This window comes from Varroa jacobsoni, unplaced genomic scaffold, assembly GCF_002532875.2.
Source record: "Varroa jacobsoni isolate VJ856 unplaced genomic scaffold, vjacob_1.0 scaffold_1110, whole genome shotgun sequence".
NCBI classification, from domain to species: Eukaryota; Metazoa; Arthropoda; class Arachnida; order Mesostigmata; family Varroidae; genus Varroa; species Varroa jacobsoni.
The window spans coordinates 7603-34322 of record NW_019214012.1 but is presented as its reverse complement, the minus strand read 5'-3'; the positions used below and the strand labels follow the sequence as shown (position 1 = coordinate 34322).

Here is a 26720-nt window from a genome sequence, read left to right as displayed (position 1 = left end):
CACTCGTTGCATAGAGAAGCAAACATTGGGCTAGCGCTGACTGTTTCAGGCGGCAGATACAAAAAAGAAAAAAACAAATATACCAACTGCTAATTCGTCTTGGACGACAAAGCTTTTGGGTTCTGCCAACGACACATATTAGAACGTTACATATTAGTAAACTAGATTATAGTGGTAAGATGTGTATGGCCTGGCAGTTGTGTGCTAGCCTTTTTGCGCAGCGTACATTTGTACGTGTTAATCAGATGTGAGCAAGCAAAGTCGATGCACATTTTGATACTTCGCTATCTGGGGTGAGAATGTTTAATTCGTTTCAGATCACTGAGAGGAGAAGTCTTTCTTTCTTTCTAAGCTTACTACGTGTAGCTAAATGAGTTGAATTAGCGTTTCAACAAGTCACCTTTTACTGCGTTTAATAAGCGATGTTCATTTTCAAGGCGCAGGGATGTACATATTGGATCGTCTGTGAGGGAAGGAACAGGTATCAGAGAGGCGATTCGTATTCGGTTAGCTGTTTGTGCGCTATGGCTTTAGGCTGTAGGTAATTTAGCATTTTAGTTATTTATTTAATTAACATACTCAACAAAACTATACGACCAGGTAGCAGTTGCTGATACGATAGGTCACGTTTGTTTTCGACGAATGACCGTCACAATTTGAATCTGTATACCGTTTTGTTTTATTATTGTTTTTTTTTTTTTGTTAAGAACGAACATATTGGTATGCGAATAGTGACTACGTTTAGGGTTCCCGAGCTCCGATGTCCGAGAGAGTCGTTTGAATTAATCTGAGGTGGATTCTCGTGCATGCTGATAAATGAAAACAACTTCTAGAAAACGGTGAAGCTAAGTAATTTAATAGTGCAGCATAGTTTATAAAATGCGGAATAAGCGACAACACAGAAAAAAGTTCGATAGATACTGAATTGATAAGAACGTTGGGAAAAAAGCTGCTTGTGACCGTGTGGTAACCCAGAATTTATTAGCTATGTCGTTCATTCTTAAAAATGGCATTTTCGAAATGGTACATATTAAGACAGTTCGATCGAAAGCGACACGTTCGTCACCGGCCGTAATGGGCTGGGAGCAAAACCTTTTTTTTTTTTTTTTCTTTTCAAAATCGTATTTTTACGTTTTTAACTAAACGATGGCGACAAGAGAGTCAGACGAGTTAAAAATGTCGTCGAAACGAAAATATCATTCCTGGTTACGTAAAAAGGCCGAGCCGTATAATAAATTTTGTCGACACAGGTGGTGAAATTGAATCGCACTACCCTCCACAGCGCAAGCAACCACCTGGCTCCTATTTTCGATCAAGCGTTGAGCGTCTATTTTTAATATGGATCATTAAAAAGACATCGGTTAACTGACGCAGTATCTACAGAGACAAGAGAATAGGCTTCGAAGGGCGTGCTTATTTCGGTGTTGAAAATGGTCAAGCTATGAAAACATAGAATCACTACTCTTGACACGCGGTCTTACCTTTAAATGCCATGTTCGGCCAGTAAGAGTGAAAATCCACGAATATAAAGTACGCTTTATAACGTTAACGCAGAAGGACAGGGATCGATAAAGCAGAAGTGGAAATTATATGAAGATTAAAAAAAACATGGCCAGTCGAAGTATTGACGACAGAATGGACCGAGGATGTAAAAATATCAGTCCGTGTCCTTGTGGATGCTCGCATTTACAGGTATTTCGAGGGCATGACTAGGTAAGTTTTATTCCTTCGACGCAGATCGTACCGTTACAGCATTAGAAGTACGTACAGTCGTTGACCATATACCAATGAGGGACTTATACAGTTTTGTATAGAATTAATAACTTCTACTTAATAATAAACAGATCACAAATACACGCGATAACGGTAGCGACAGCGTAAGCAGTTCATTGTGACAAACGAGCATTAAGCCCACGAGCCATATTACTCTAGCTCTGATACTTTCCTATTTACGTTAACTGGATCAGGCTGAATCGGACAAATCTATATTCGCAATTATCTACAATTATATCACGTTAAGTTATTTGGCAACGCCTGAGCCGTCGGCGTCGATCCTGATTGGCAACACTTTTCGTTAATTGCTGATGACGCTGGACGACAGGTCGCGCTCATATATGCAATATTTCAGCGGATAAATTAGTTCGTCGCAGAAAAAACGTCGGACACGTTCGACGTAGACGTAGATGACTGGGATTTGATGCTTGGACAAGCGATATAAAGACACTTAGATGATAATGATCAATAGGCATAATTACTTGCCTATTATGCTTTTTGTTTCCGTAAAATAAAACAACCGCTAACATTTTCGATGTGAACAAATAAAATGATGATAGCAGGTCAGTTCTACATGTTTCTTGCCCGATCTTCTCAGATGTATTACGGTACTGGCATGAACGGTGATGCTCAGATGAAGACACATTTCTAGTGAAATGATCACAGCTGATGCTAGTTCCGAATGGGAGAAATAATGAGCTAGCGTATTCGAATCAGCGTACTTACTTGCTTCGTTTAAGCTCACAGCCCGATTGAAGGCTGTAATATAAATGGGCCTACTTTACTACCGTATCCATGCTTTGATCGCTGATCCCAACCGGTACGAGCTGTTCACTGTGGTTAAGTATTGACACCTGCCTGTGGTGGAAGTGGGCCTGAGCTCCGGAATACGAATCAATGTTGAATTCGGCTTCATTCGCAGCAACGCTTTACAACAACACAGATTAGTATGTTATTTTTTTTCAACTACACTAAATCTAAATTATTACGTGTATTCGGGCCTGTATATCTACGCATGTGTGCGTGCATGTAAGATATCATTGTATTTCATTCCCCTACAGATTATCCACATTTATTACATTACATAGATAATTATATTAATTTGGCTGCAGGAATGTGTGTATGACCATTAGTCGGGCGGAGGATTAGCTGACCAACTAATAATCGTCCTTCTGAAAGGTTCATTTTATTGTTCGAGAATGTAATTGCATAAGTATAGGCCTTAAATGGCTTGTTCCACTAGAAATCTAAGAAAAAAAAAGGCCTGCTTTGTTCGAGTGACCCTTTATCTTTTCTGTTATCTGTCTAGTCATTAGCTGCTTGCTTGCTTGCTTGCTTGCTTTACTTTCTCCCTATCGGGGAAAAATAAAACTGTGTCCCCTGACACGGAACAACCGACGCATGTGCCAAAGGGCTATTCTATAAACGATCCTAAAGTATAAAGGCTGCATAGGTATTCGAACAAACGTTCCAGCTGCGACTACGCTTGTCAGCATTTGAAACATCTCACCCGGTCACGCCGAATTTTAACATAAACGCAGCGAAATTTAATTATTCTCCATATTTCTATTATTTGCTTGATTAATATATTACATGTTGCCAAGTAGGTCACAAAGTTTATGTTGAAGATTCAAAGACCCAGAGCGATTACATTTTTCATTCGACCCACGCGTCATCTTTTCCAGCAATGCTTGAATAAAATCTTATGGTGTCCATCACTTTCCTACTATCTCCTAATCTATATTATATCCTATACCCCCCACTACTTACGCATGTTGTTTATAAAGCTGCATCGTTCATAATAACAAAAATCCTATATCATGTCCGGCGCTCAATGAACACCTACTTAAACGGCTGGCTAGGCAGTGCAGGTCGTTACTAACTAACGTCTCAAACATTGCTAGACGCTCACCGGGCGCGTTCAACGCTTGATGCGTCGTCATTGAATGGCCGTAAATGCAGTCGCCTCAGTGACCAACGACGCGTACCGCTGTAAAGCAAGAAAAAGATAATGAAAAGAAAAAGAAACATTGTAGCACGTAAATGATCTTCTATTTCTCGCCAAATATACATCAGAATCTTTTAGATTATTAGATAGACACGCGTCATCGTCAGTTTTACAATGATAACTTACTATGCGACGACTGTTTCTGCTGATACTGTTCACTGGCGTAGGTGTCTAATGTATAGTGCCAACGACTTCTACGCAATGGTAAAAGATGAGCCGTTGAAGTAGTTTCCATGCGCTGTCTGGACGTCGCCCGTACGTCAACGTAATCCGTCGCATTGTTACTATAATAACTGTTCTAATATTTCACCTATATATCATCTGCATTCGATCCGTGTCGAATTATTGGACGGCAGAGGCCTTACGGACAGTGTAAATTGGATACGGTACGCCATGTCAGGCCACTTCACCCCAACGTTTCGACCCACAAAAAATGCTATAGCAAACACGCGCTACTACTAAAAAGCCCATTGATATACAGCGTCATTTCCTATGTAATTCGTATATGCGCGCTATCCGATCAGGAGTATAGATACTGAAGAGAATCTTTCAAAGCGAATTAACGCTAATCCGCTGGTTGAATCTGGTGTACGCCATTAGGCATATAGAACATGTTTTTTTTCTATTGATTTGTGCCTAAAGTAATAAAAAGTCCATCTGGAGAAAATGTTTTGCCTTTGAAGAATCACGCAGGCTACCTGTAATCGCTGGCACGGCTATGGTGTTGTCGGAGTTTTCCCTAAGCGGAAAAGCTTCATTGTGCCTAAACATGGTCCTCCGCTCAAAAGACAGCTGACGTATTGATGCTCGCGTCGTGACGCCAACAGTCAACATGATATGCATTTAATTACCAATCGTAAAAAGCACAATCGTAATCACACCGTAAAAACTACCCGTTTTATAATAGTAAGAACAGAGATCCTAACCGAGATTGTTTATCGCCGTCAGCGTCGTCTCATGACGCTGCTAGCCATTGTTGTTATTATTTATGCTCGCAAGCATTCTCCTTGTCTATATAATACATCATACTATATCTCTAAAATAAGCTGGTGCTCTTAACAAGCTTCTCCCCGATGCTGTCATTTCGTGCTGGTTACTTCTCGAATCAGACGCCCTACAGTAATATATACGTACTGACATATATATACATGGTAAAAGTTTTTCCTTTTATTTCTCGGGGAGATCATCTCGGGGCTGCTCCTCCGTGGCGCCGCGATGTCTACGGACGCATCCACAATGGCGGGCAGGAGACGAGTGTGCGCTCAGACGTGACCAATGTAAAAGCCCCAAGCGGTTAGGGTTAACAAGTCTCGTCTATGTATGCATTTATCACTGTGATTCGTACCACGGCAGCAACACATTCGACAATGATCGTCTCGCACTTTTATTTGGTCTCTTGGTACGAAAATGTTTGTCAGAGCGTGTGCTTAATATGTGCGCCTATGTGTGCCTGTGCGTGCTTAAGCGAATGTGTTGCTAACACGTCTGTTTACCTAATTTCTTGCCTCCAACGATGCACTTAATAGGAGTTACTCGAGCTGCTGTTGATGCTGCTACCAAGAAAAAAAATTGCGAAACAAACCGCGCCAACGTTAAAAGCCAGGGGAAACAAGCTGTCTATCTCCTCCTTCCTTATTCTCGACAATGGTTGCGCGTTTCGAGCTCTTCGTTTCCGTCGCTTCAAACAGAACTAAACAAAACACTATCGGCAGCCACGATGACGACAACAACAGCGTTCAAATGAATGGCCAAGGTAGCGGTAATAGCAGACATATTTATAACCGATGAGCCCCATTAGGGGTCAGTTCTGCCTAAATTATAATAACCAAGCTGAAACAATAGCTTGTTTCTATAAGAAGGAGAGGTAAAACAGCATCGTGCGCTTTTCTAAGCTTGTCACTCGTAAATATCTACCATATAATCATAGCATACTTTGAAGCTGTCCCTAGGACATATATTGAAAAATACGTACGCACACACGTGCTCGAACCGACTGCAGACCTAATAGAAAAGTCAAGTAAGTTGGCTCGGAACGTTTGTGGCAACGTTGAGTAGATGCAAGTTAGGTGAATAGGTAATATTTTGATGCTATCCTCTTGCTTAGAGAATGCAGTCGTCTCAGAATTTCTTTACTCACAGCGGCTGACGCAAATAGTGTATGCGTAAGTAATCTACATGCATAGACCCATTTCAGCGTTCACATTCTAAAATGCAACAAAATGTCTCTCCTAGTAAAGCTTGCCAGACACCTTTATGCTGTGAGCTGGTTGACAGTGATACCATCATGTGCCAGATTTCAACGTAAAAATACCGTTCGCTCATATCAAATATATTTTTGATTTTTGTTAGCAGTTTTCCTAATCCTTCATGAAGTCCTATTCACCTCGTGCATAGCAGAACCTAACAGGCTATCAAAGTCGTCTACTGCGTTAGTGAATCGTAGGAAAACGACCAGTTTAGTAGGAGGAAACAATACGACTGAACGAATAAGCTCATCGCAGGACGTAGGGATATACCTGTAAAAATATGCTAGTGCTTGTAACTTCCGTAAATGTCTAGAAATAGCAAACGTTTGACAGTGCAGCCGACCGCAATAAAAACGACGCCTTCAGCGTCGGCTCAGCCCAGCCCAGGAAAATCATCACTGCCAAGCTGAGGAGGAGAGGGTATGCCGTAGCATACAAGATACGTATATAACAGGGAACAGCGAGGTACCGAAAAGCTTAGAAACATCGAAAGCATGAGCCTCGCGTGGACGAAGTGGAGCTTGAATGGGTCTAAACCAACGGACGGACGGACAAATGAACGAACAGTGGCTCACTAGCGCCTTAAAAGGGAGACCCGGGGTTCAAATGTTTAAAAGAATGATTTATAGGGATGCGACACTGGAGAGACGCAGTGGCTATAGGGGCCCCAAACGTGCGAAGAAACATCGAAGAGCTACAGCCCCTCTCAGTAAAATCACACTTAAAACTGCGAGAGCTTTTCCTGCTTCCGTCATGAGCTGCTGATGGCGAGAAAACGAGAGCGGAGAAAGAAGGAAACACTATGTGACAGGATGCGTCTAGTTGCAAGAGTATGAAACGACGATACAATATGGGTGTGTGTGAATGATATATATATATATATATATATATATATATATATATATATATGGAGAGAGAGAGAGAAAGATCAGGCTGTCCGTATGAGGCTGCTGAAACGGATCAGTCTGGAATAACTGCAGTGGCAGCAATCGAAACCGATCCTCACTTTTCCGAACTTCCTACTTTCGCTTTTCCACTATCACTTTCTCGTTCTCGTTGTCTGAGGCTGCCTGTGCTTGTCTGTCATGTAGTTAATCGATTCGGCAAAAGATAAATGAACTCTCTTTCCGTTTAGAGTCTGTACTTCTTGCCCATTTTGGCATGCCTTGCAACCTTTACGCAGTACTCAGCTGGCTCGAAAAGCTCATCTTGCTGCTTGGAGCTACCTCCCTTTGACCTACCCCGACTGGTGAAAGTGATGCTTTGATCGACCGCTGAAGCTAATGCTAGCTAGTAGCGGAGCTGTCGTGCTGCCTCTCTCTAAACCCCGCGCAGGCCCAATGACAGTAGAGGTGGCGACGATGCAGGAGCACATCCTTCAGTAAATATACGCCAAGTCTATCCAGGAGAAGGCTAAGAGAACTGCTGCAGGGGTTGGGGGCTGCTGGCGCTACCACGTGGAGACCTGTCGTGAGGATAGAAGTCTGTCCAGAGCTGTCCGCAATTCCAACGGGCAAACGGACAACAATTGGAGCAATACTATGCCATGTATGTGGGGCTAGCTGCTTGGCTGCTGCTGATGGTTAAGTGGAAACTCTAATGGGTAATAGTACTTTGAGCAACTATCCGCCGGCAACGAGGAGTAGCCATCAGTTTAGTAGATTCTGTCAACTATAGAATAGTGAAAACAAGAGCAAATTGTATGTTATTGAACATTACCCTTTAAACATGCCTCTAAAATAAATGTACAAGCAAATTTCGTTCCGGAACGTTAAGCTAGGCCAATACAGCTTTGTGGTTCATCGCTATATAAAACGATGTCAGCTTCAAATGAGGTGTTCTTCATTCCAGCTCTCCGACGGTTACTGGCAGTAGCTACTTGTTCTTGGACAAGTGTAATGGCAAACTAATAGATCTTTTGCTGTCTTGTTCAAACTTGCTTAACATAGGCGGTATTGCAGATAGTTGTTCCGTTTGATAAACAGGAAGATCAGGTTCGGCATCTTTTGATGGTATATTCGACATTAAGCCCCGTCAACGTTAACCGTTGTTTCTGCATGTATGTGCCTTGCATCCTTAGCGATTTCAACTAGGTTTACCCAAGTCGACTTGACTGGCCAAATTCGATATCATCTGGACGTACAACGGTGAAATTTTGCGAACTTGTGTACGCCATAGCGGATTCGATGCAAAGATCACCTCCAGTATGTATGAATGGCTCTGATAAATACACGATAGTCTAAAAGGTAAAACGGGGCCAGTGTCGAATATCGGGGACCTAACCTTCTCCCGACCCAGTTTCCAACCAAACGATTGAACGAAGGTATCCAATACCATTAGTGGTACCGCTGTTATGTAGTTTGATTTTTTGTAGGCGCTACTAGTGGAAAGCGAACGAATCCAATAGGCAAGGGCCTTAGTAGATTTCTCGTCAAGCGAATGATGTATGATCTTGTTGCTGCTGGTGCCGGCGGCACCGACAAAAATCGACAAGGCAGACTAAAAAGTCCACACTTAAAAGAGGCTTAGCTTCAACGAAACGCTTGGGGTTCTCTTGTGAGCTCAAAATGCATCCATCCAAAATACCATTCAGCGTTGATTATTCATTCGGTGCTTTCGTCATGCTAGACAACGGTTCCTCTGTTCCAAAGTCATCTCTAGACTCGATGAATGGATAGCTACTTCAGTCCTTGACTGCTGACATTGAGGATTGCTGAAGGTATGTCCCGATGGCACCCACACACAGTTTTAATATTGAGCGGTGCTACTACTAGTTCTGATTGATGAAGCAGGCCAATCAACTGTTACACGATAGGAAACGATTTGACTTTCATTACAGAAAACGGACACCCCAGACATGTATGGCACGCACGGGATAGGGCCTCGCGTAGCGAGTGACACACGAGAGGGTTCAGGCCTTCGAGGCATCTCGTGCAAGATCCAAGATGAATATTGAAGAAGCTACTTGGAGCCCAGTTCGAAGTCGGTTGGACTCGACCACACCAAAGCTGGCCGATGAATTATAAAGCGGAAGAAATGGGCAATCCTCTCATGAATTAGGTGCAGTATGCTAGGCCTCCAAAAAGGAGAGCGATGCGTCTAGCCGCCAAGATGAGAACTGTGATTAGCTCTCTTTAGAATGGAAGGGCACAATGCATGAAGCTGGTTCGTCATCGTTGAAAATGACCCGTATCGAATCACATCTAATATGATTAGACCCTGCAGAACGCTTGCTGCGTATATGGCTTTTAATACCGAATTCAATGTTGTATACGTGTGTGCGAAAATTAATGTTAACGAAACGGATAAAATTCATAGGTGCAGCACGAGCTACTGAACACCTTCGGTAATGGAAAGACTTTTGCAAAATGTGAAGATTATTTTTGAGTTTCAATGAACAAGGATAATAATAACAACTTATTAACTTAATAGAATAATTTAATTTAACCTTAATAACTAGTATACAATCATTGATCAGGGCCGACTAAGGGACGATGCAGAGAAAGGGGTAACGTTGGGTTTTCGTTCTGATATTTCCAACGAACACGGGCATGCCACATTAACAGCCAGTAATTAGCGAGATTAAAATCTGCCAAAAGGATCCTCGAGTGATTTCGTTCTGTTCTTCTTTAACCGTTTTCTTTTTGATATCAAGTCTTCTATTTGTATCACTGATTGAACAACGCGGCTGGCAACCTACAAATCGTTAGGCCATTTGGTCAATTCAAAGCGCACACACGCTTTGACAATTAATCGTCAGATCCAAATAAAGTATATATAAAACGTCAAAAGAATTACGCCTATATGGAGATATCTAAGTAGTTATCGTTTTAACAACAGGCCTGTACGTAAAGTATGGTTACTAGGTCAAGACACAAACTCTACTCATTGGTAGGTAAACATTAGTCTCTTATCGGTAAACATAACTAATATCAAAGCAAAGGTTTCACTCTGGCCTTCACTCCACTTTTAGGTTCTCAAGGTCTATACAGGGTTTTATGTTTTATTTGCTTTTGTTGCTCATTGACGTCAGCATTATGTCTTCCACGTTCACCGACAACATTGCACAAAAGTCGCTCTTGAAGTAGTTTCGTCCTTGATCCATTCTACTAAATTTCTACTAGACTAAACCAGACCCATACATATAAATAACAATATACGCAAACCAGCTTAGCCATATATATATATATATATTAGTAGCAAAGCCGTATAACTCTTACGGAATGTTAAAGCAAGCAGGTCAAGCAGGGGATGCTCCTAGGAGCCTCTGTGAAGGGATGCTGGGGTGGCTACGGGGCTGCGGCTCGCTTGTCCAGCCCCTCCCACTACCAGCACGAGCGGGCTGGCATTGCTAACGTTGGAGAGATGATGTTAGTCCATCGATCAAAAGAAGTGAGGACGAACTGCCTCCATCGCTTTTCGCCTCTCCCTGCCGAGTTTTCCCTTCATCTATTCGCCAGTTTGCGCCTCTTTCTCCATACACAGTCCCCTCACCATGCTCTCAGTCATTTGGCTACGCTCACTGATGACGACACATACACTGAACACGCTGCCAGCGGCGATGGCGACGGCGGCAGCGGCAGCAGAAGCAGCAAAACGGTAGTCACAGGCCTGCAGAGGCCAATCAACGCCGACACCGACATCAAGTGTAGGTAGACACGCATCGATGGCAGCTTCGCTTCAGCCGAAACAGCCCTAGCCTGCAAGCGTCCTCATATAATACTTTCTTGCTGCTGCTGCTGCTCCCTGTGCTAGTGATGCTGATGGTTCTGCGGCTACGTTTGCCCCTAACGTCGGTTGAGTCCAGTCCCGCTGCCCGTTTGCTGGTCGTGTGTGATGGTGATGATGATCCTTTGGACATGAAAAATGGAACGTTGGATACGACCACGATCACATCACCGCCATAAGATCCGCCACCAACCGACCAAAGTTAGGGCAGTCCCTGTTCTTCATCCTACCTAGTGTGTAGGGTCCTACGATGCTTGGTCGTTGACTGCGCTCAAGCGTCGCTAAGGGGGCGGAGCGCGTCGACAACAGAGGATAAAGTAACGGCGAGGAGAAAAAGTAAGCCAACGCAAGAGAAAAACGCTGACTGAGGAATATCACTGGTGGGGGACGGGGGGTAACCGAGAGATGGAAACGGAGAGAAGCTAAAACCCAAGAAAATGTGGGATGGGGTGTAAGCGAAAAGGGTTTCTTGTTGGGAGTCCTCGGGGCCTTTTCCGGGGGCAGTGAAGGCCGGCATGCGGAAGCTTCTCAGAGAGGAAAAAGAAAATAATAAGGATATAAACGGCGAGAGAGAGAGAGAGGAGGACACTAAACGAGACGTAGAAAAGCCTGCGGCGATTCTTCACTCCCCTTACGATATATACCACTCCATGACATAGCACAATGATTCTGGCAAATGAAAAAATTCACTGTAGACGCAATGGAAAAAGATAATGAGAAGGAACAAAGCGAAAAACAAGCAAAGGAAAAGAAAAAAAAAATGGCTCTAAAGAAAAAGGCGAGGGGTTTCGTGGAAGAAAGGAGTTTTCGGGTTTCAGATCCACCCGGGCAAGCCAGGAGATCCGAAGCTCTGTCCAAAGCTGGTAAAGAGTAATGATTCTTTTACGAACGAGATGACGTTCAGGATACCCATGAAAGGCAACCTAGGAGGAGGGCGATGTGCAACTGAAACAGAACGAGGCAGAAGAAAGACTTTTGCACGGAACGAGGTTCGTAAGGGATCGAATGAAGTGATAGATAGACTGAAAGCGTGAGGATTATAGTACTGGTGAAATTGATCATGTGTAATATAGAAACTGTGCTGGATGGGCGTCTGAGGCCAAGCCCTACCACGGAGCTTGTATGGGGAGCCCATGACGAGTTTGTGACGATTAATAAACTAAAATCTCAATGTCGTCTTTGGGGGAGAAAAGGGGGGGGGGGTAACAACTGCTAAATAATCACTATTTGGTGCGTAGGTGCGCCGTGTAGAAACGCATTGCCGATTCGCATTTGTTATTTTTGGTTAATTAACAACAAACCAGCCACATCTAATTAGAGTTCGTCGTGTTTGATTATGCTTTTGCAAAATCAAATACTATGTCCCGACAATGTCCGAAGCCAAAGCCAGTAGCCACTTTATCCACTGCCTTCCGCGCCATATATTTTAGCGAAGAGTCTGTATAATTTTGGCTCGTGGATAGCTTAGACAATACCAACAGCAGCCATGTGCTTCGAAACAATTATTTCAACATTTAGTGTTTGGTGCATCTTGCTTGTATTTAGAGGTAGGCCCTCATTTTTCTTTTCGCGGTAGCCTACGATCGTAAACGTGTACGGCTTGCTCCAGCATTGCGTAGTTATTGGAGCTATTTAGTAGAGGCGATACGAAAGCCGCACACTGGTATGTCCGCCCGTCTGTCCGCTCGCCGTATGGAGGTGTCTATCAGAAAAACATATATTATCCCTTTTGCTTGCACTTTCTCCTTCACAACTCCGTCTATCTATCTATCTATCTCGTCCCTCCATCGGACTCTCCATAGTTCCGTTTTACTGCCCTCTCCCTCTCGTTCGGTTGCCTTCCCTCTAGTTCTCGAGCGCGGCCACGTCATCGTCCGCGGCTGATACTGCCTCTGCTGCAAACGACCGTTAGCCTCATTCTCCATCTCTCTGATCCGTTCGCGTTCCGCTTTGCTCTTTTAGCGAAGTTGTACGAGCAGAGGGGCAGTTGCGGCTGCAGCGGGCCATTGAGCCGAGTACGTCCATAGCTTCTATTTATCATCCTAAGCAATGGCTATATACGCAGTCGAAAGCGGCCCCTGGGACATAAGCCATCCCCATTTGGCCTGAAGTTCACATGCGGCGTTGCGGCCAAAGGTGCGGGAACAGGTCGGCTAGACTGTTGGGGACATCAAGTTCCAGCACATGTGCCCCTTCAACGACGGCACTGCGTGGGGTTCATAGTGAGAAGAGATTAGTGGACGGAAGGAGACCACGTCCGCAAATGGAATGATACCAGCATAAGGTGAACCAAAAGCAGATTAAAGAACTCATTACGAGTATGGGTCACCAATATGCAGAAATCTGCGCCACACTGCGTGGCTAAAAACCTCGAGGCTCGCCTTAACCATGAAAAGCATTGCTGACCCCATTCCTTATCTAGCGTTACACTAACTGACAAGCTGGTGTCTGTGTTGTAAACGCATTCGTGGCTTTGTTATCGTGCAGACGACAGCGTCACTTAAAATCACAAGCAACAGACGGCAGTCAATACCATTGCAAATAGATCATCGTAATTTCAGTTAGTACATTTGGTTTTGACTGACGCTACTTGACGTTTTTCGCAATACCATTGAAGACTTCGTGCTTTTTACATACGATGTGCAAGCAGCATGAACGTCTCAAAAATTTCCCACAACCGCGATGATCGACGCCAGGCTTTTGAGTGTAAAATCCAAAGAAATAGTCCGTTCAACATGCGTAACCTTCAGACACCTGAACCTAAGTGAGTACGTGCTCTACTGCTAAAACGGTATCGATCCCGCACAGACTACGATGGATGTCGGCCCTATGCACTAAATAATTTAAATCTCCCTGCCTGACAGCAACCTATAAGAAGCTTTGCGTGTGTATGTATATGTTATTTTTGCCATTGCAACGAAAAACGTGCAAGTATAATGCCGAGGGCGGCGACGGCCCGCCCGTGTCGTCGCCGTCTATCGCATTTGCTCAGAATCGCGTCAGAAGAAGATCCCGTGCCTCGTCAAGAATGAATTACGATGGTGGCATATTCCTGTCCCGCGTAACGTCACTTTAGCTTACGATCTCTGTATAAGTTTGTGTGTGTAAAGGGGAATGATATACTTATGCGTCATCTTGTGCGATAAACTGTGCCTTCGTAGTGGTGATGGAGGTTCATACCTGTTACCATCATATCCACGATGCATCGTCACAGTAGCCTTCCACACCGGACTTCTCCCTCTAGACAGCTTAGTCTCTGGTGATAACCAATGCAATATATTGCCCTTCTGTTTACCACTTCTCTCTAGCACAACCTTTTTGTAAGGGCGTACATGCTTGCAAAGCCCCGACCAGGGAAGAGCAAAACTCAATAAGATTTGCCTTCCTTGTACGCTTGCTAATGGTCGACAGGACGGACAGGATCGGACCGTTAAGCGAGTAGTTGCACTGGATGGATGAATTGAGGTTTATCCTGGACGTTCACTTCGGCTTTCTCGTGCTTCGACTAGTAAACTGGCCCAAAGGAGAAATAGGAATCCTTAATGCGCAGTTACACCGCGAACATGCCGACACGAATATGGAATACAGTACTATAGCAGCCTATGTAATGCGCGATAAAGTGTCGAATAAATAAGCTGGTAAACCGACATGCTGGCTTCACTCTTTGGAAGGAGCGGAATGGAGCGCACGACTTCACCAGAGGTGCTGTTCCCTCTCCCTATTGGCCTGAAGAGGGGCTCAGGATGGAGCCGATACACAATGCTTTAAGGGATCAGATCAATATTGTTGGGTGTCGTCGCAAGCATGAGAACTATAGATCTATGTCGTAGCCTATAGGGGAGCTCTGACGGAAATCCTTTTGACTAAATTGTCACCTGTCGTCGAACGTAGGCTTTAGGTTTCATTTCAGATATGATAAATTGACAGAGGACGGACCCATTGAAATGTCAGCGCAGAGTCACTCTCAGTCATTCCCGAAAGGATCCTATCGTACAATACTCGTAGTAGTAGAAGCTTAGCTGTCTTTGGTATTGGCAAATGGAATACAGCTACTGTCATGGAATCTGCGGTTCCAATTAGAGTGCTAGGATAACCCCAGTTTACTTATGGTTCTTTCTCGAGAAGGTAAAAACGATTTAATGAGGTCTATAAATTGGTATGAGAGTTCGACCCTGATAATCTAGAAAAAAAAATTAAAAAAGGAAACGTAAGTAATATATGTTAACTTGCAGTAAGGAAAATAGGTTAAGAAAGAAACGAACAGAAAATATAGAACTCTCAGAGTACAAGCTGGACTTCAGTTGGCTCGTGACTTCGAGAGCCATGTTGCAGACCTTCTTCGGGAATGAACTGCAGGCCATCTATTGCATGCCTTGGAATTCCGTTTCTTGCAGTCTTCCCAACTACTAGCCCAGAGTCCCCATTGCTAGTTCCTGTCGAGGCACTGAACGATATACCAACTGCCGGTAGTACCCTTCCGTTTCTCGATGCTCCCTTCCCGGTAACCGTCCACCCATCCGCACGAGCTGTATGGACCAAGTAGCAAGTAGTATGGAGTGGCCCAGGCTCATTTAATGAAGATTAATGGATAATTCCCACTGCTACCGCGGCGGTCGCGCTGTACCGGCCGGCAGAGATGCCGTTAGTGCCGCCAATGGTGCGATTCAGTTGCGAGACAGACGGCGCCGTAGAGTTTCCTTCTACCGCACCACTACCACCATCACCAGTATGGCTCCCCCAAAAATGCCCCAAGAACGGCCGCAACTGAGGGCGGAACGGGGAGCGGAGGGTTGGTGGCTATCCCCATCACCTCGTCAGTTGTCTTGGGTACCCGCTGTGCTATTTCCTTGTTAGACTCAGCTTATCCCTTCCAATTCTATGGTACATTCTGCCCCTTTTCCCCCGAACCTCCACGTTGTCAGAAGAACTCTGTTCGCCTCCGTAACGCTCGAGAACTACACTACTGGCCATAGTGCTTCGCCGGGCAAGTCCCGGGACGGAGAAATAGGGCCTGTCGGTCGGTCTTCGCGAGTTTGTTAGATTCGGGATAAAAGGGGAGAACTGGGCGACCCCAAACATCCCCCGTGCAAGCGACGGCTGGAGGCCTAAGGGTTGGGCGTCCAGTTAGCTAGATTTCATTAATAATTCCTCGTCTTCGTCGTCCATCTAACATCATCCATAATAAAGTGATTTATTAAGGAGAATAGCTCTAGCTAACAGAATGGAGCTAGTGCCAACGTTTATAGAGAGTCGAAAGCAGACGCGCAACTACGTGAGTGTGCTGCTAGTACGGAAAGAAAGGAAAGACCGTGATTCCATCCTGCCGAATTTAGGGACGCCTGTAACACTGCGAGGCGACAGACAGGGATAATTGAAAAGGCAACTTGGAAGGAAAGCTGAGCGAAGTAAGCGCGAATAACACGCATGGACATATTCACGGGCGGGTGTTGGCCAGCGTTATGTAGACCTCCTTGCGGCAAGTTCAGAGAAGTACAGATAACCTGGTTTTAAGAGAAGGGGACAAAGACCAGGCAAGCGGCGCGCGTAATTCGGTTACTAACGGGTACGGACTAAGATAGGCAAACAGCTCATGGCTGATGGAATGTTCGGAAAATAGACATCCGTATAAAATGCACGAAGAATATGAACGATGCAAGTGTCACATCTTAATGGATTGACGCACCCCACACGCGCCACATAAACGTGTGTCGCAAAATAGACAGATAGGGTGTAAAAATTGTTCGGTGTCTTGTGTATTTTTTGATAAGCTTCGAAAGCGCAGCGAGAGGGATAATTGGTTTGTTGAGTTTCGTCGGTTTCACTACCTAAAAGGAAAAGGATTAGCTCGGTCTGTGTAGGTCGAGCGACCAGGAACAGTTCCGAATTGCGGTAATCCAACCACGAACAGCTTTGCCTCACTGCTGCGAGTTTTTTTTACATTCTCAATGTAACAAGTAAGGATCGTTTTTTGTACACCTTCTGAAGGCACTTTCTAGTAGGAGGGGTAATAATAATAACAGCACGTCTAGTTGCATCTTGAGTTGTTGTAGGTTTGTCACCCTAAACGGTTGTCTCTGTTTCGCTCGACCGCAGACAGAATGCAGGTATTTGTGGTACACCGTGATGCCGTGGTGATATGGCATGACATTGCATCATAGGGCTGTTGTCTGTTGTTTTCTGGTGTCTCCTTCTCGCTGTTGGTCTCCTCTGATCCGGCAGATTTCCTTCTTATCTTCTTTTTTGCCCGTCACCTCCCCTTGTCTTCGTTCGTCGTCTCCTTTTGTTGACAGGGCTCATTGCAGAGGCTAAGGACCGTTGAGGAAGAAACGCGCGAAATACGGACAGACCATTAGCAATCGACGTGACGCTGCCCGGACGCTCTCTTGAAGCGAGGCTGCGATGTTCGCAACATGCTCAATGTGCGAACGACAAGGGCTTGTTGTCGTGTGTCAAGACACATGACGTCGACAAGAATAACACGAGTGCTATGAACAGTAAGAGTTTTAGGGTAGCTATGACGATGGCGGGGATTGTGGTGACGATGATAGCCCGGCTCGACAGACGGACAGAAGGACCAACCTAGAAAATGGAGCAGATTCGAAAGTTCGCTGACAGTCGGGCGCTGCACGGCCGCTGTGATGATGCGTTGGCGACGGGCAGATAATCAGACGCTGTCAGATCATGTTTGCACAACTGTTCGCCGATTTCTTCTGCCTCGGCGATCTCTGTCGTTCTGTAAATGCGTCTCCGCTGATCCAGCAGAGAAAAAGAGTAGATCTACTTTTCGCGCCGACAGCAGTTAGGAAGAGATTGCTGGTCTCGATGATGCTGCGCTACTGGCAAAAGAAAAAGTGATACGAAGTCGTTAGATGGATAATGCAGGAATAGAACGTGGAGGCGACGCGGTCAATAGCTTGTGCGGTGAAAGCAGGAAACGTGGTTATGAGCTCGGGTACGCACACTGCTTATGGCAAAAGCAATCATTGAAAGGCCGAGCTAAACTAAAGGTTAATGGAGGTGCCAGTGAAACGTTTAGATATCTCTGTTTTCGTCAATGGGCTGTCTCATAAACGTCTCCAGCGGACCTTTCAGCAATAAGGTCGTTTCTCGCCTAATGTAGTACTTGCGCAGAACTGCACTATGAATCGAAGAAGCAGTTCGTGTCACAGTTCTATGACAGAAGTAGTTGGGACCACTACAGTATGGCGCGGCTATCGTGTTCCAACTCTTGGAAGACCTTAGTAGAATCAAGAACTATAAATTGTTAATTTGAATACAGAACATATACCTGTTGAAGGTAAAGACTTCGCAGGAAGGACAGGGAAAATCTCGGTCTATTGTTGTCATCCTTAGTTGATGAGCGACCTACGCGGACAGAGTTTGTGCTTGGGGCTAGTTGTTGATCTTCTCACCTTGGTTGACATAGTGTCTTCCAGATCGCTATCTATGGCTCACGACTTCAGAGACGGCTACAAAAATGCGCAAGACCAAGCTTGGTTCTAGCTTTCTTTCGTAGCCGACGCGTCCTCGCTGATTATCAACTGCAGGCGTTGCAACCGATAGCTATCTAATGGCATTCACAATAAGGTTTCAAACAGCAAGACTACTATTATTTAGCTAGGATAAGGAAACATGCCCGCTTCCTCGTACTGCAGGCACTGTATCCTGACCGTCTCTTCTTGACCTAGTCACTTATTCATCCGTTCTACCTTCCTCATCTATGCAGATGGATTCTTTCCGTCCACCAAATACGGTACCGTCTTGAAGCATTGACGCGAAAATTTGAAAAACCTATTCATCCTATGTCAAGCGCTCGACATCCTGCGCTAGCTTACTTTATCGACACTTTCTGCCATCCCACTCTCGACTATGCTGTTTCTGTTCTGAGTAGCATATCAGTCTTGTCTCATTCCGATCTTCGCTGCGTCACTTATTTTTGTGCAGAATTTCCTCTGAACGAACGAACAGCCGCTCGTGCTGCCACGGCTTAGAACGCTATTGCTGCACACCAGCGATGTGTTCTATGAGGCTGCATGATTTCCAACTTTTCCTCGTCCCGCCATGTTTCACCTCTACGCACTGCTTATTCTTTGTCGATCGGAAATGGGGAGAAGCTGTGGCAGGGTTGTTCCTGGTGACAGCTATTGCTGTTATACGATGACGTTAGTACGGGTTGGCGATGATGGCAGCAGCAGGGGCGGCAGCGACACCCTTAGCCACGGGTGTCTCTTACTGGTTTTGAACGATTCGGTTCATATTTATATACTATAGGTACCTTTCTCTTGAGAAAAAGAACAAGCAAAGACAGCGGAGATGGAGAACTCACGTCTCCCAAATGATGACAGTGACAACAACAATAGCAGCAGCAGTAGCGGGAACGAACAACCGATCAGACGAACAAGCGCATCGAATGACTGGCCTATGGGTAAAGTGTGTGTGACGCGTTGTGGAAGATTGGTGACGCCGAGTTTAGCGGCGGCGCGGCCACCAACAATCCGACATCACCGAGGCTGTAATAGCCGTGAGTTTTTGGATGATGGCATGACGCTAATGATGATGAAATTGTGATGGCTGACAAAGGCCACACAACTGGCGTGTCAAAAACCGTTTAAAGAAAGTAATCAAACGACAGCCGGGGCGTCAGACGACCACCCAACGGACACGTAACAAATGCAGCCAACAAACACCGACGTCCAGCTTGTTGTCGATATCGTTTACAGAGCTCTTACGATTTCCCTTGGCAGCTCGCACCGGCCAAACGACGACGAACAGCCAACGACAATTTGATGCAGTAGACGTGCGTATCAAATATTGGTTAATACTATTAGCTTCATAACTTGAAGATGCTACCTGTAATGGTAACAACGATGGTCTAAACATATGTGAGGGCAGCGCGAGGGAAGAGAACGCCGACCAATTGTTGAGGAGCAAACGCGAAGTTTAACACATGAAGCAAACGGTAACGATGACCTCTGAGTAAATCATTACGGCTGGTTTCCCTTAAGACAAGCTCTGGACATTAGAAGAAAGATATGGTAAAAGAGAACTTCATCTTGAAAAAGCAGTGCTGCCACTTAAAAGTGTTATTTCGCTATATAACGTTCGTACTGAGTAGTAAAGTCGATAGCCAATTAACGGTACCTTCCGCAAATAGTAAAAACCAGGTAGACGCTGGTTCTTTTTAAAAGACTAGCAATTGATAATTTCAAACGGAAACTATTGTACTTAAATAGAAAGTTGAGTCTCATCATGGGTTCAAACAAACTTACAAGTACATGTTACACAATATTTTTCACTCGTCGGTTCATCAAGATATAAGCAGCACAGGTAGAGCTTGCATAAAAATCTATGGAGTTAGTAAATCCATGTGAGCAAATCACCCCCCACCTAGCATGCTTGCTAGAGAACCAAACTCATACAGGTTACAATGTATCTCAGTACAGTGATTATACTAGTCGCAGTCTTCGTCACGATGAGACTGACTAGTAGAATAGAGCAGAAAGCATAAACAACTCGTTTGGGTTAAGAAGGATCGCTCCATTGTCTCGATTTTAACATTTGTCCTGGAGCAGAGAGAAATGGAACAGGAGAAGGAACCGATCCAGGATAACACTGAGTACGATATGACGGTACGAATGCGACCTATTTTTTTCTGACACTAATCCTGTGGAATCTCGCATATGATGAAGCACGTAAATCCGCCCGCGCCGGAAGGAGTAATTAGAATAACCTATACAGAAGACCTAGCTTTAATGCTTGCTTGATGATTGATTGAACTTGATGCTAAAACATACGATTTGGCTGTAAAACACAAATTTCCGTAACGTGATCTTTCTATCCTCTACGTTCACTTAAGTTTGTGTTTTTGGGGTGTTATGTTATATTTGTTCAGTGAGAGTGGATTGTATTGCTACGGGGGTCTTTTGAATATTTGAGGCAATCACAATGGGGCTTACAATGTTGAAAGCTCTATCATCTTACATCAATCACCATGAAGACAGCTTATTATTGTTCTACTTAGGCAAAAAAAAAACTAACGAAAGTGTCAGCTCTTTATTTGCTGCCTCAGTGATACCTAATTTTATGTTATAATTGCGATAATTGGATAACTGGCGCATCGTTTGTAAGTAAGTCTACCGAAGCCTTCATTTTCCGTCAAAATTCCTTTACTGACTCCGCACCACCAACTGTATCTTCGAAAACACTCGCTAATCTGTTTTGTTCAGTATTGGGCTTACAAAAGCTGATGGGCTCATTTTATCTTACTGATGCTAGTAGCAATTAATTTTCTCTATACGTCCTGTTCCTTCCCTCGCATACCTTGCCTCTTATGTGTCTCATTGAAAGCTTTAGATTGTCATCCCTTGCTTTCTTTCCATCGCTTGATTTGATCGGTTACCGCTAGGTACGACCAGTTCATTTGTGTGTTCACTGCTTTAAGTCCTAATCCAGTAACTTAGCCTTGTGCGACGCCACCAAAAACAGCTTATCCGTCGCCCAATAGATGAACACTATCGGACCAGCCTACCTGCATCGTCGCTTCTCATTGTTCCTTGTACCAGCAAGCGGCCTGTTATGGCGCGATTCAGTCAAACGCACTCGTGGCCTAATCATCTTGCCGTCCGTCCCATTAGCGTAATGGGGCGCCTCTGGATTGGGTAACGATTTACTTTCGAAACAGAAGCCACAACTACAGTAAATGACGTTTCGCTGGACGTCGTAAAGTCTCTTACATTCTGTATATGGCTTCCGATGTCTGAACTGACTTAAATGCTGCTTCAAACCAACTCAGACCTGAATAGTGGCAGAGCAGTCGAAATTTAGTAGTAGAGCCAGCAACTTTTTATCAGGTAGTACCGTCCGCCGAGTACGTCGCATCAGGCGACCCACGGACGGTGAAAATGATGGTGACTGCCGTAGCAGTGGCGACGGCTTCTTACGAACGACGATGACTCAAGCTGCATGATCATCATCGGATCAGAATCAAATCAGCTTGGCGACTATATATCGATTGGTCGATGATACGCGCTGGCCCTCATTACTTTCTAATCTCGTGGTCGGTGTTGTCTCGTCGCTTGTAGTCTGTTGCTATTATGTGGAAACTAATGGGCGATGACCTGACGGTCTGAGGATCAGTTGACGGTCAGCTGTGTCGGCGCTCTATGCGTCAGTAGGTTAAGCGCAAGGGTAGTCGAATAATGTAGGGGAGCAAAACGTGGATATGAAACTTTCAATTCTGCTGGTAGCTGTTGGTCGATTTTCGACAGTGACGTAGAATCTGGTGACATGGTTTAACCATGTGAAGATAGTGACAGCTCTTAACCTGACCAAAACAAGCGGTGTAACCAAGAAGCGTTAGCTTCAAACAGCACCCTGTTATATTCGCTATCTATCCACTGCGTTTGCCTAAAGTAAATCGGTCAGGGGAGACGATACCTACATATTGGCATAATTGTTAGTAGAGACGGTTCTGTTAAAGATTCGGTATAAACAGTGAACGCTGTTTGCTTTGATCACCACCGCCGAAACGCTGCTCTAATCATGTATCGATAGCCGATAACGTGAATACATACGTAAACAAGTATGTTTATGCTATGGAAGAACGAAAAAAACATGAAAGTATGCCTTATTTGACAAGTCTTGTTTTTTTTTCGGTATATCTAAAGTAATCCATTCCTACCTAGACGGTAGCATGGTGATCACATTCAGTATATACTGCTATCTCTAAGAAAATATTTAGAAACGAGGAGTCACTGTATTTAAAGAGAATGATTTGGTCATTGCCTTGATTTGACAATGAATAATAAATTGAAGGACAATGTCTAATAGTTATTTAGCTTTTCTACTGTAGGCTAATAAAAAGGCAAGCATATAGTAGTTAACTGGGGGCGAAGCGAAACATAATTGTAGGCATTTGTGCTTTCATCAAGAGTAACCGCTCGTGCCATATTGTAGCAACGCAACTGACATGATATATTATGATTGTCTCTTAACCTAGGGCTCACTTAAGGCCCTCAACCAGTAATAGAAATAATCTACGTTACGGCTATGAAAAAAAAAAGAGTAGTTTTTCCTAGCTCAATTGTACCTGCATTTAGCAGCGCGTGTCTATCACATTTAACATAGCGTTTTTTTAACCTTCTGTCAGGTTTTGATAAACAGATCGTGACAACAACATCGAACCATTGCATTACTACCGCCATCACCCCTGGCTAAAGAAAAGTTCTGTCGGCGGTTTCTCACTGACGCAGCAAGAACAAACGCCAAATAGAAGCATAAGCGTCACAATTCTTCCGGACAACAAAGAAGAACAGTTGCAGACCTCAACAAAAATTAGTTACGGTAAACGGCGACGCCAAAGAGCTGAAGCAGCTTCAATGGGAGCGCCGTCGTTGCCCCTGTGGCTATTTCAGACTCGAACTTCAACAACAATGGAACCGCAACGGCTGGCATTCGCGAGAGTTATTTTGACGGGTCAAAAAATTTCATCAACTTTTCAGCTGTACACACCACCAGTAGACGAAAGTTGGGAAGTACCTACATCGCCTCTTTTGGTATCTATAAGCTAATTGAAAATCATCGAAGAAGATATTCTTTCGTTTAGTTCCGTAGCCGCAGTTCAGCGAAAACACACGCTAAAGGAGCCTGGAGCGACAAACAACAATCAGAAGGTTGAGGGTCACAGATGAGGCAGCTGCACCTCAAAACCTCAAACGAAAAACTAATTGTGATGATTGCGGAACCTTCAGACCCAAGCAGAGCATGAACAATGCGCTCTCTATCGTATCGACATTTGATTTTTCGTAAAACGTGTCATCTCTCATCTACTTGTATTGGATATCATTGGGCATATGTTATGACAAGATATTGTTTGGAAAAGAGCGGTCAATGTTACAGAACACATCGAATCCTTAGAAGACTTCATGGACTTGTATGATGTGACAAATGACAGCATACAACGTGTTTATTCGACGAGACCACACGATTTCGTCAGCACGCTTCAATCATGGCTTGGCTCGAGGGCTACAGAGTCACGCGCTAACTGCAACGTATTCCTCAGATCCACGACCATGTTACGTCAAACGCTGCTATGGTTGGTGGCATAGATGCTGATGAACAACGTAGCATATCGATTCTCTCAAATAGGTCATGAGATCATAAGTAAAAAAACCTTCCGAGCGCTGCTTTTAATTTTTGTACAAAAAAGAAATATTATATATACCATATACGGCAATGTCGTTACTTTACCGTATAGATTTAAACGATCTGGTAAATGGTTCTGGACAAGGTAGTATTATAGCATTTATCCAATGGTGGAAAAGCTTGAGTCGGCGTGTCTTCGATTCGCGACATCTTCCTAATAAATACCACCATGATGATTGGTTTATGTTATACAAAAAACAAATGCAGGACAAGTGTACTGTCCTAAGCACCTGAAAAAACATGTCTTATAAATTTCATTGAAAAAACGAATAAAGCATAACGTTTGTGTATATGTTTGATATATTGGGAAGGTGGCGGAAGAATTGGAGAAATAGCTAGTTGACGTATTGAGCGGGTAGGGCGATCACGTTCACGGTTCCCGATTTGATACTGCAGTCGCGTTGCCAACAATTGTGACCGTCTTTAAACAGTAACGAATCTGACAGCTTGGTAGTGTACTTTTTTTTTACCAAACCTAACTGGCAAATGTCGACATGAGGTCAGTTGAAGTTCGACAATTCACAGGACCTCATGAAATCATTGTGATCAAAATGGATTAAAATGTATACAAGTCATTGTACGCAGTGCCTTTCTCCAGGAAATCTCTATTCAGAAAGAGATAATAGATCGCTACAAATGCTTTCCAGTGAAAAATATATACCTATTTAGCAACTAAATAATAGAGAATAAATAAGACACGCGGAAACATAGAAATGATTAGTAAATGTCGTAAAACAAAATACTTTATTTAGTGGTTGCAGGGCTCAGCGTGGCCACATGTTTCACCGATTACAGTTAGAAATGACAAGATATAAACTTCTTGTACAGTGGATATAATGTAATGTATCGCTACGGTTATCGCTATTTCCATCTATTCTAAGGCAAGCTCGATTTAGTACAAGAAGAACTTGCCCTAAATCAACCGGGCAAGTCACCAGCCCAGTTTTACCTACTTCTCGAATAGAAGCCATTCACTGAATGAACGCAATGGCCGATTTGATTGCCATCGAGATTTGCTAGATGTTTCACCCCTCCAATGGGGATGGTCTACGTCAAAGGGCCGTCTATACCAGCTGCCATTGTTTGCGCAGTCTAACTAACAATTAATAACGGATGCATCAACGAAGAACCGACGTGAAGCTTAGGTAGGTAATATACGGCTATTTAACGATTTCTGGTCAAACGGCCGAGGCGATACACCAAGGGCTGAACAATAGGAACTGAAGAAATTAATTTTAGAGAGCTGATTCTAAAGCGAACTTGAACGTGAGACCCTTCTTATAAAGCAAATGAGCACCTGTTTCAACCGTTGTGTCAGCTAGTGTTACTTGTTCATTGTGCGGACAAGAATACGTCTCTATAGTTTACGATGAGCGCCATCATTTATCGTTCCTGCAGTCCGGCAAGGATTAAAACCTAATAATTACAACTTTTCAAAAACTTACCGATTCATTAATCTTCATGAGCACGAACTAAGTTAAATAGTGCAGAGGCATTGCCGTCGTTTTGGGCGAACAGAGTTGTCGTCGTGACATAAAGCAACACGGTGCCTGTTCTTTCAGATCCTATTATGAGACCGCAATAGCGACCACATTAGATCTAGGTAAATGTGTTTACTTTCCTATGTATGTTACTCGTATTCTAAATGATATTTCTCATCATATATATATATACATACTGTGCTTACCGATGCGGAACATGTTTGCAGGACGACATTGACGGCTATTAGGGGACTTTATGTAGGATACTATTATAAGTTGTATCCCTTTACGAAGCAAGCGCGCAGCAGAAGTAAGCATTTGTATCAGTATCCAACTGATATATAATCAGGCCATCTACGAACCATTTGCTTAGCCAAAACAAGGACAATATTATGATTCGGTTGTAAGTTTTGTCGAAAGCCTGTACCTTATTACGTTACGATAACAACAGTCTTCAGCCAATTTGTTATGCTGGTTTCCGTTGTATGCATCACTTAACTGACGACTAAAAGCACATGTTACGATAGGAACGCCTGGTACCTTAACAATCTGTATCTGTAGCCAGAGTTAATAAAATCATACTTCGATATATACTTTTTCGACTGAAAAGTTTCCGTGAAGCTTAAACGTGAAGTAATAACATTTGTATTAACTTTTGCTGTTCGAAATTAAAGAACATGTAACTCTACTACTGTAAAATTGAAATGGTGCTTTTTTCCTTCTTTTTTAATATAGGTCAAGCCTATGAATCGATAAAAGTAGTTTCGGACCACTTAGACGGAAGCCATAGTCTAGATGACTATATCTCTTGTTTCCTCCGCCGACTGAAATGCCCTTACAAAATAACTATAGTAACCGTTTTAATAATTATACAAAGACCAGATATTATGAATTATACTGCACTTCCTCTGACTGGATTAAATTGCGCGCGTTCATTCCTTTTGAACGAGCACGCCGCTAGATTGGCGGAGATAATGTAATTACATGTATAATTTCAGACAAAAAAACTATTTAAGCAAATCACTTGACTTACGTGCAGTTTCAGAAGGAACTAGACGGCCGTAGATAATTAAGTAGAATTCCTTGTGTAATACGTACAGTTCGGCACAACAAAACGCGTCACGATTCGAGAAAAGGAACACCTAAACGAATCCCAGTTAAAACAAGAAGTGGAAATTTTACATAAGCAAAAAATTTATGTATATAGACATGTGTGTGTGTTGACGGGCAGAGTATAGAACTGTAATGTTTGTCGCTATTATTACGTCCCTAGCGAATATT

General features: G+C 43.8%; 1 long non-coding RNA gene across 1 annotated transcript; it reads left to right on the top strand.

Annotated features, from left to right (window-relative positions):
• Positions 1 to 305: 305 nt before the first annotated feature.
• On the top strand, positions 306 to 26144 carry LOC111266728 (uncharacterized). The gene is made up of 2 exons (XR_002684245.2): positions 306 to 481; positions 22904 to 26144. It is a non-coding gene; the product is annotated as an uncharacterized LOC111266728 (long non-coding RNA).
• The last annotated feature ends 576 nt before the right edge of the window (positions 26145 to 26720 follow it).